Raw genomic sequence first — 9,145 nt, forward strand, 5'->3', positions numbered from 1 at the left:
GTTACTGACCTTATGTTGTATGAATTTTTCGGTTGAATACTTTAATTTGTCACTTCCTTAGGTTTTTCCAAGAGGTTCTCTTCTAGTAAGTGATGTTTCAAGGGCAGTCCTGAATATAACAGAGGGAGACAAAATGACAACGATTGAGAAGAATTGGTTTGGAGATCCCATTTGCCCAGACTCTAGCACCACTACCTTATCAGCCAGTCTTACATTGAGAAGCTTTTGGGGCCTATTCCTCATCACAGGAACCATTTCATTTATAGGGTTCCTTGCATTTAATATTTATTTTTTCTTGAGGTATCGAAATCTATGGAGGAATATCGATCAAAATGCTACCCTTTTGCAGAGAATTGACATCATTAGAAAACAGTTCATGAGGAGGGATTATGAATGTTTTACATTCAGAGATCTTAGATTCCGGATCCAAAATTCTGCAAACATCATGGTAACTACTAGGAGTCCTCCTGTCATCTCCCAGAAAACAACTGGAAATTTTGATCAAGCAACAACTTCCACTGGAACTACTCACCCAGGTCCAACTAGTCCACCATCTGAAAAGATATCATCTACCATTGAGCTTATCAATCAAGTAAGTAATTACACCGAGATCCATTGATACGATTAATGGAAAATTTTGAGTTTAGTTTGACATTTTCTTTTGTAACTACCAAGGTTACAAACATGTAATGTCATTCCTCTACAATTTTTTTTTTTTGTCTTTGAAATTAAGTCCTCCTTACTACACAATGTCAATGTGCAGGCTATCCTTCAAACCTATGAAAGTTCTGAAGGAGAGGAGGATACTCTTAACTGTGGGCTCAAATCGTGGGCATTCAGTAAGTCAGAATATTGTTTGCCTCCTCAAAAGGTGTTGGAGGTTCTTTCGACTGCAATGCTCCCTCCAAGGGTAAAGAATTTTCTGTGGCGAGCTTGTGAAAACCGATTAGCAGTGAAGGAAAATCTTCTTCGGCTCAACATGGTAGATGACGACTTGTGTCCTCTATGTGGACTGGGGGCAAAGTCTGTGGCACATGCTCTATTTTATTGCCAAATGAGTAAAATATTATGGTTTGGCTCCTCTCTTTCCATTATAATCCCAGATGAAGCTGAGTTACCTGTTCATGAGTGGATTATTCAATGGTCCAGTGATCCTAATTTTGCCCACCAAGATGGCCAAATGACCTTTGCGTCCAGAGCCTTGATTTGTCGAGAAATTTTGAAATATCGAAATAGATCGAAAGGTGTCCAATAGCCCACAGCCACTGGATCAATGGTTTCAAGTGCTTAATAGAAAGATATCTGACATGAACCAAGTCCCCTTTTCAAGTTCAAATTCTACCCTCAATACAGCCTGCTGCATTGCCTCTGGTGATACCAGAGTGGCTCCACTCCAATTACATGAGATTTCTTGTGAGAGAAAAGAGAGTGAGGATTTCTCCTACGCAACATGTCCCACACCCTCACAATTATGCGCCTCCGCTCCATCCCTCTCTGAATTGACCATCAAGTCACCAGAGGAGATCTACAATTCTAGCGATTCATCTCTCTCTTCCACTCCAAGAGTTCGCTATTCAGTGTCTTTTAAAGAACCAGGAAAGTGAGTTGCAAGTTACAGTGACAGATCAGTGTTCACAGGTTTAACTGGGGATGCAAATGGTATTGTAAGTAGAGTTTAGCCATGAAAGTAGAAAGATTATTCATGGTCCATCCTTGTTGATCAGCAGAAGTTCAACTAGTCCTGGACTATATCGGATTGCTTGGAAGTGGAAGAAGAAGAAAATGTAGATACTGCAAAGCATTTCCCTACCATTGTTTGAGGTTTTGGGTTCCCAACATTTTTTTTTCTCATCAGTTTGGCCTGAAGGGGAACATTTATTAGATTCATCAGAGATATACTTATGCAAGCTTTGGAACATTTCCAGGAGGAACATTTAATGTAGATGTTTCTTCTCTATCTAATCAGTCCAATCGTACATTCCCATAATGACTTGATCATTGACTGAGAATTGCGTTTCACATTTGGACTCAATAATAAAGACTCAAAATCTTCCTAATCAAGGAAATATCCAAATTAACAGAGAAATCAAGGATTTAGTGGAACTACCAAGATTGGGCCAATCTTATTTCAATCACATTTGAGAAATTGCCATGTAGGTGAGTGGAACCAAAACTGAAGAGGTAGGATCTTAGCAGAATTTTACTTAATGCATGCATTAATCCCCTTAAACCACCCCCACCCCCAAAAAAAAAAAAAAATCACTTAAAGCATGCACTATAACTGTCAATCCTTAATGAACCAATATACAATATCAAAGATTCTACCAACCTTATTAGAGCCCCAAAAAAAAAAAAAAAACATATTCTCAAAGAGGTTTTAAAATATAAAGAAAGGTTTTACATTTGCACATATATAAATCATTTTTTAGAACAAAATCATTCGAAAATGGCTTGAGTTCAATCTCATACAGAATGCTCTGTGAAACATATTTCCTACTTTTAGGTTGTGGATTCTATATTAAGCATCTCTTTCAAGTACAATAAGATATTATGAACCCAAAAAATAGATATGTGGTCTGAGAGACATCAACCATTGGACATTGATAAACTAAGATGCTCAATATATGAATGATGTGATAAGGACCCCTTAGGTTAAGGGACCAATTATGAACTACTTCAGAGACTTCCATTTTCTTATAACCCAATAGTGCACCACATTTGAAATGCTATAAAAAATATACGCACACAAAATTAATGAACCACCATACAGATAGGTTTCCAATCTTGTCCCTAGTTATGAATAATTTTGGTAAGCAATCCTGTTAAAAATACATTGAGCACAAAAACTGATCATTCTGGAGAAAATAAATTTTCAACAGCTAAATTTGTACATTAGATCTAATTTCCCACCTTATACCCATCTTCCCAATATGTTTCTCGGAAACACTATGAGATAATGCTTTCTCAACTGATTAAACATATTACCTGCAGAAACACTGTTAGCTACGGCTATGTATATTAATTACCTTCCTAGATGATCCCACAAATCAAGTGATATTTCTACCCCAGGTGCTTGTTCCTTTACCTATGAACAACTCCTCTATTGTCATATAACAATAGTATAGGTTGCTCTCGATGTAGGCACCACCCTTAAATCATTCATGGTTTTCTTGAGCCAGACGCCTTTGTTGTTTCACTAGTTGCCAACTAGTCAACTTAAATTGTGGAACCTACTATTAACATTTGTTTAGCACTCTTCCGTGTAGAGTCTGATTTTCATATATGTAAGTAGTGATTACATCATGTATTTATAGAGAATACAAGATATGTGATACCAAGAATGATACAATGTATCAGGGGTACATTACTAAGTGACAACACTATCTTCTACACGCCCCCGCAAGCGCAACAAATCCATGAGTGTAAGCTTGTCACGGAGAGAGAAGAAATGAGGACGAGGCAGATCCTTGGTAAGTATATTAGCAAGCTGATCTATAGTAGATACATCACGAACCAAAAATTGTCGAGAAGCAACCAAATCTCTGACAAAATGAAAATCGATCTCAACATACTTAGTACGAGCATGAAAGACAAGATTAGCCGTCATATAGGTGGCTCCAATATTATCACACCAGATGGTTGGAGCAATTGGAAGATAAGCACCAATCTCCCGTAACAAAGAGCGAACCCAAACCATCTCAGTTTCAATAGATGCAATAGCACGATATTCCGTCTAAGTAGAAGAGCGAGCAACAGTCTTCTACTTGTGAGAACCCCAAGCAATAAGATGATGTCCCAGAAAAACACTATAGCCAATGGTAGAACGACGATAATCGGGACATCCAGCCCAATCAGCATCAGAGTATCCAGTAAGAGTCATCATAGGAGAATCAGAACAAAAGAACAACCCAAAAGTAGATGTACCACGAAGATAACGAAGGATTCACTTAACAGTACCCCAATGCAAATCAGTTGGAGAATGCATAAACTGAGCAACATGACTAACAACAAAGTGATATCCGGGAGAGTATTGGCTAAGTATTGTAATGCACCCACCGTATTCCGATATTTAGTTCCATCCACCAAAGGAGTGCCATCATGGAGAGATAACAATGCACCAGAAGCAAGAGGTGTAGCTATAGACTTAGCTTCATGCATCTTTGTATGAGTAAGAAGATTAGATATCTACTTTTGTTGAGATAAGAACAAACCATGAGAGGTACGTATGGCCTCTAAACCAAGAAAGTAATGAAAATCACCAAGATTTTTAATCACAAAAGCTGTTGCCAAAGCTTTGATGAGAGAGGAAAAAGCAAAGAGATTATTTCCAGTGACCTTATCATCCACATAGATGAGAAAATACAAAGTCACATAGGCCGATTTGTAGAAATAGAGAGATGTATCAGTACAAGAGCCAACAAATCCTTGGGAAACAATAAAGGTAGTAAGCTTATTATACCAAGCACGTGGAGGCTGTTTCAAGCCATAGAGCGATTTTTTAAGGAGACAAACATGTGAGGGCTGAGTCATGTCTACAAAACCGGGCGGTTGTTGCATAAACACTTGTTCTTGAAGATCTCCATGAAGAAAAGCATTGGAGACGTCAAGTTGTCAAATCAACCATTTATTGGAAATAGAAATGGAGAGAATAAGTAGAATAGTAACATGTTTAACCATTGGACTATAAGTATCACCAAAATCAAATCTAGGGCGTTGATGAAAACTCTTAGCCACTAAATGTGCTTTATAATGATCTACCGTTCCATCAGGTTTTCTTTTAGTATGAAAAACCCACTTTCATCCAATGATGTTTTGAGAAGAAGGAGTTAAAACCCAAGTTCCATTTTGAATGAGACTATTAATTTCTTCATGCATGGCTTGGCGCCAATAGTCAAATTTTGCAGCCTGAGCATAAGTGGTTGGAACAGTAACATCCTCACTTGAAGTTAAAAAACTAAATGGCAAACAAGTTCTTAAAGAGCCAGTCCTCAACTGAGTAATCATAGGATGCTTAGATCCAGTAACGGTGGTAGGATTATGCCCAATACTAGCATTTAAAAGCCCACTCTCTTCTACAGCCAGAATACTAGCATTTAAATCACCATTGGCAACAGCTAGAAAACCAGTAGAAGGCCCATCAGCAGGAGTAGTTTGGATGTTAGCTGGGCTGCCTATAGAGGGCCCAACATGAACTAAAGAAGCATAAGACCCATGACTACTAGGGGTAGGGAGATGTTCACTAGTAGTGACAACCCGTGGGCCAAGATTACAAATTACATCATGATGGGCTCTTACAGAAGATACATTTTGTTGAGCAACTACATTAGTATGGGCATTTACAATAGATACATGGGACTGTTCAACTACAATAGAAGAGATATCCAACCATTTAGCAACAAAACAACAAGAGGAATTTGAATGCAATAAAGTTTGATGAGGAAATTGTCCTTCATCAAATATCACATGATGAGATGTATAAATCTTCCTTGTAGACAAATCAAAACACAAGTAGCCCTTGTAAGTTGTAGGGTAAACCCAAGAAGACACAAGGCTTTGACTGAAGGTGAAGCTTTGACTGTGCATAAGGTCGCAACCAAGGATAACAGAGACATCCAAAGACTCTTAACTATTCAGGTTTGAGTCCAAATAAAACCTCTAGAGAAGATTTGTTGCCCAAGACTTGAAGTGGAATGCGGTTCATCAAATAAACCGTTGTTTGAACAACATAAGTCCAAAAAGATTGAGGTAAATGTGCTTGAAACAAAAGGGCTAAACCTGATTCCAAAACATGCCTGTGTTTTCTTTCAGCAATTCCATTTTGGGAAGGAGTATAAGGACAAGAAATCCTAGAAGCAATACCAAGCTCACCCAAAGCTCTATTCAAATGTAAAAATTCAGCACCACCATCTGATTGAAAAGTACAAATCCGTGTTTTAAAATGATTCTCAACAAGAATTTTGAACCTTTGAAAAACAACATACAGATCTGATTTGTGTTTTAAAGGATACAACCAAGTATACTTTGTGAATTGATCTACAAAAACCACATAGAATCTAAAGCCATCAACACTAACAATAGGAGCAGGTCCGCACGAATCACTATGTATCACATCTAAAGGACCCCGACAAGTAGTAACAGCAGTATGAAAGGGAAGCCGATGACTCATTGAGCATTTACACGCATCACAAGTTGAAGATCTGAAGTTTCTTGAAAATCCAAGTTGCTGTAAAACAAAAGAAGTCCGAGAAGGTGATCGATGACCAAGTCGTCTATGCCAAACATCAGCATTAACAACAACAGTAGACACATAGCCCACTTTTGGAGAGTTGGAAGAAAAATCAATAGTTGATGAACTAACAGTAGACTGATCGGAGCTTGAACAGCTACCAATAGTAGGTTTAATAAAAAATTTGACAACATAGAGTCCATTAAAAATTAATCCACGATTCAAGATCCGATGACTCTGGTTGTCCTTGATGACAAAGAAGTATGAGTGAAAATTTAAAATAAACTCCATTTTCTTCACAGAATTTAGACACAGAGAGAAGATTGTATTTAATACAAGGAACACATAACTTCTAATAATCTGAACAAACAATCACCACATTGAACACTCAACATACCAACATGAGTAATACGCAAAGCATGACCATTACCTACAATAACACTGTGCGAACCAGTATAAGGTTCATGAACAACTAGATGAGCAAGATCTGCAATGATATGGCAATTAGAGCCAAAGTCCAAAATCCAAAAAGATGCATCCAAAGAATTCAAAGAAGATAAAACAAAGGAGCAGACAACCTTACCCACATACGCATGATTGAACAATTGTGGACACTGAGCACAAAGATGACCCTCACCTTTATAGAGTTGACAAACAACTCTTGGTTCATTCACAAAAGAAGGTGAAGCACCAAAATTACCAGAACCATTCAAAGAAGCAGAATATCCATTTGGAACAGAACCTCTAAATCGAGAATTAATACCAAAAGTAGATTGAGAATAATTTCCTGACTTGCTTTGAGAGGAACTAGAGGAATTACCAAAATACTGTCGATACCAAGGTCGCCGACCACCAATACGACCTCTCTGAGAGTAATCTTGATAATACCGAACATTACCAGAAGCCAAAGGAGCAGCTGGAGTTGCAGAATTTCGAACAATAACATTAGCCAAGAGCAGAGGCTTCACCGACTCAGTAGAAAAAGCTCTCATATGCATTTCTTGAGTTAGGAGCAGGCCTTGAAGATCATCAAAACTAACCGGATCAGCATGAAGAAGAACAGATGTGCTAAAATCACTAAACTCTTATCCTAACCCTCTTAAGGTTGTTAACACCAAATCTTCATCTAGCACAGGGGCATTAGCCGCAGCAAGAGTATCGACGATTGAAAGAATTTTAAGAACATATTCCCCAATCGATGATGAACCTTGTTGTATTCGAAAAAGCTGATTCTTAAGTTCCAAGATCTTCGATCTTTGCAAAGCAAACACTGTTCAGTTTATTCCACACTTCACTCGGAAGTTTTGGCAGCAACAATATGGGAAAACACTCTTTCAGATACAGAAACAATCAACCAGCTTAAGATAAGTTGATCCTGGCAATCCCAAAGCTCTATCGATGAGGAAGAAGACACAGGGTCAGCAAATTCCACAATTGCAGAAGGGCGTGGGAACAAGCCATCCAAATACCCAAATAGATCGTAGCCTCTCATAAGGAGAAGGAACTGGGCACGCCAGAGAAGGAAATTTGTCGAATTGAGCTTTAGAGGTAAAGCAGCAGCAACATTTATGCTAACGATCAATGACAGAGATGAAGACATCGCAATCGGAGATGAAGATGCGGAAGCCATCCCAAGAGAATTAGGGCACACACCTTTAACCAGAAGCGGATACCATGTAGAATCTGATTTTCATATATGTAAGTAGTGATTACATCATGTATTTATAGAGAATACAAGATATGTGATACTAGGAATGATCAATGTATCAGGGGTATATTACTAAGTGACAGCACTCTCTTCTACATTCCGAATCATTACCATTATACAATTAATCCCAGAAGTAGATTTTCTACCATTGCTATCAGTTTGGAAATCATAATCTATGTATCCATCACTGACAATGGATCAAACAATAACTTAACAAGTAATATTTTGTCCTCCTTAAGTATTTGAGGATCCCTTTGGAGGGCAAGTATTGTAACCTCTTGTCACACGCTAGATTAATACCAGCTTACTATAGCTACAACATGACAAAGATCTGCCTTGTACACAAGATGGCATGCATTACTCTTCATAATGTTGAAGGATAAGGAACTCTCTCCATAGCCCCAACATCTTTAGGATTTTGAAGACCCTGTGATTTAAAAAGACTGAATCCATGCCTTGGAGGAACATTGCCTCACTTGGAATCCCAACATGTTGCACCTGCCTTGCTTGCATTTTGTTGATGTTGGTGGAGTGATATCCCCCCCCCCCCCCCCCCCAACATCCTATTCTTATGATCTCACACAAGCTTAAACCAATGATGTAATTAACCTTTCCTAGATCTTTCATTGAGAATGTCTTGGATAAACACATCTTTAAAAATGGAAGCATATCTGCCAGCCATTCTCAAGTGAGGAGTATATCATCAAAATATAAGACAAAGAAACAAATGAGACCCCTACTATTTATTAATGTTTTTTTCAAACTCAAAATCCTTGAGTGTTTGATCAAAATGGAGTTTCCAACTTCATGAAGCTTGTTTTGTTCCTTAAATAGACCTCAGCAATCTGTATAACTCATTTGCTTCCCTATTAGAAGCATAATCCTCAATGCCCTAGTTCCTTACTCAGTAAGCTATTAAAGCTTATCCCTTCTTTCTAACTTTCCATGATGGCAATTTTGATGTTTTGCTCAATGTCGGTTACTGAAAAACTGTTCTTTTGAAATGGAACCAATCAAGCTTTTCATCATCAACCATATTCACCCAAAGAAGATTTTCGTTCACTATTAACCTATCCGCACTGGCTCTCCATAGAAAATTTTTACTCATGGAAGGAGCAGTGCCATAAAAAAAGCTCTAATATTTTTTAGGCAAACCATATTCTAACTTCAGAGTGAATGCATTCAAGGGTTTAAAGGATAGCCGACACATT

At 38.0% G+C, this 9,145-nt stretch overlaps 1 pseudogene; it reads left to right on the forward strand.

The window, feature by feature from the left end:
- LOC149024194 (glutamate receptor 2.7-like) overlaps window positions 1–1,255 on the forward strand; it is a 41,338-nt pseudogene extending 40,083 nt beyond the window's left edge.
- The last annotated feature ends 7,890 nt before the right edge of the window (window positions 1,256–9,145 follow it).

This window comes from Hakea prostrata, chromosome 2, assembly GCF_041222555.1.
Source record: "Hakea prostrata isolate BN-2017 chromosome 2, UWA_Hpros_2, whole genome shotgun sequence".
In the NCBI taxonomy this organism is placed as follows: Eukaryota; Viridiplantae; Streptophyta; class Magnoliopsida; order Proteales; family Proteaceae; genus Hakea; species Hakea prostrata.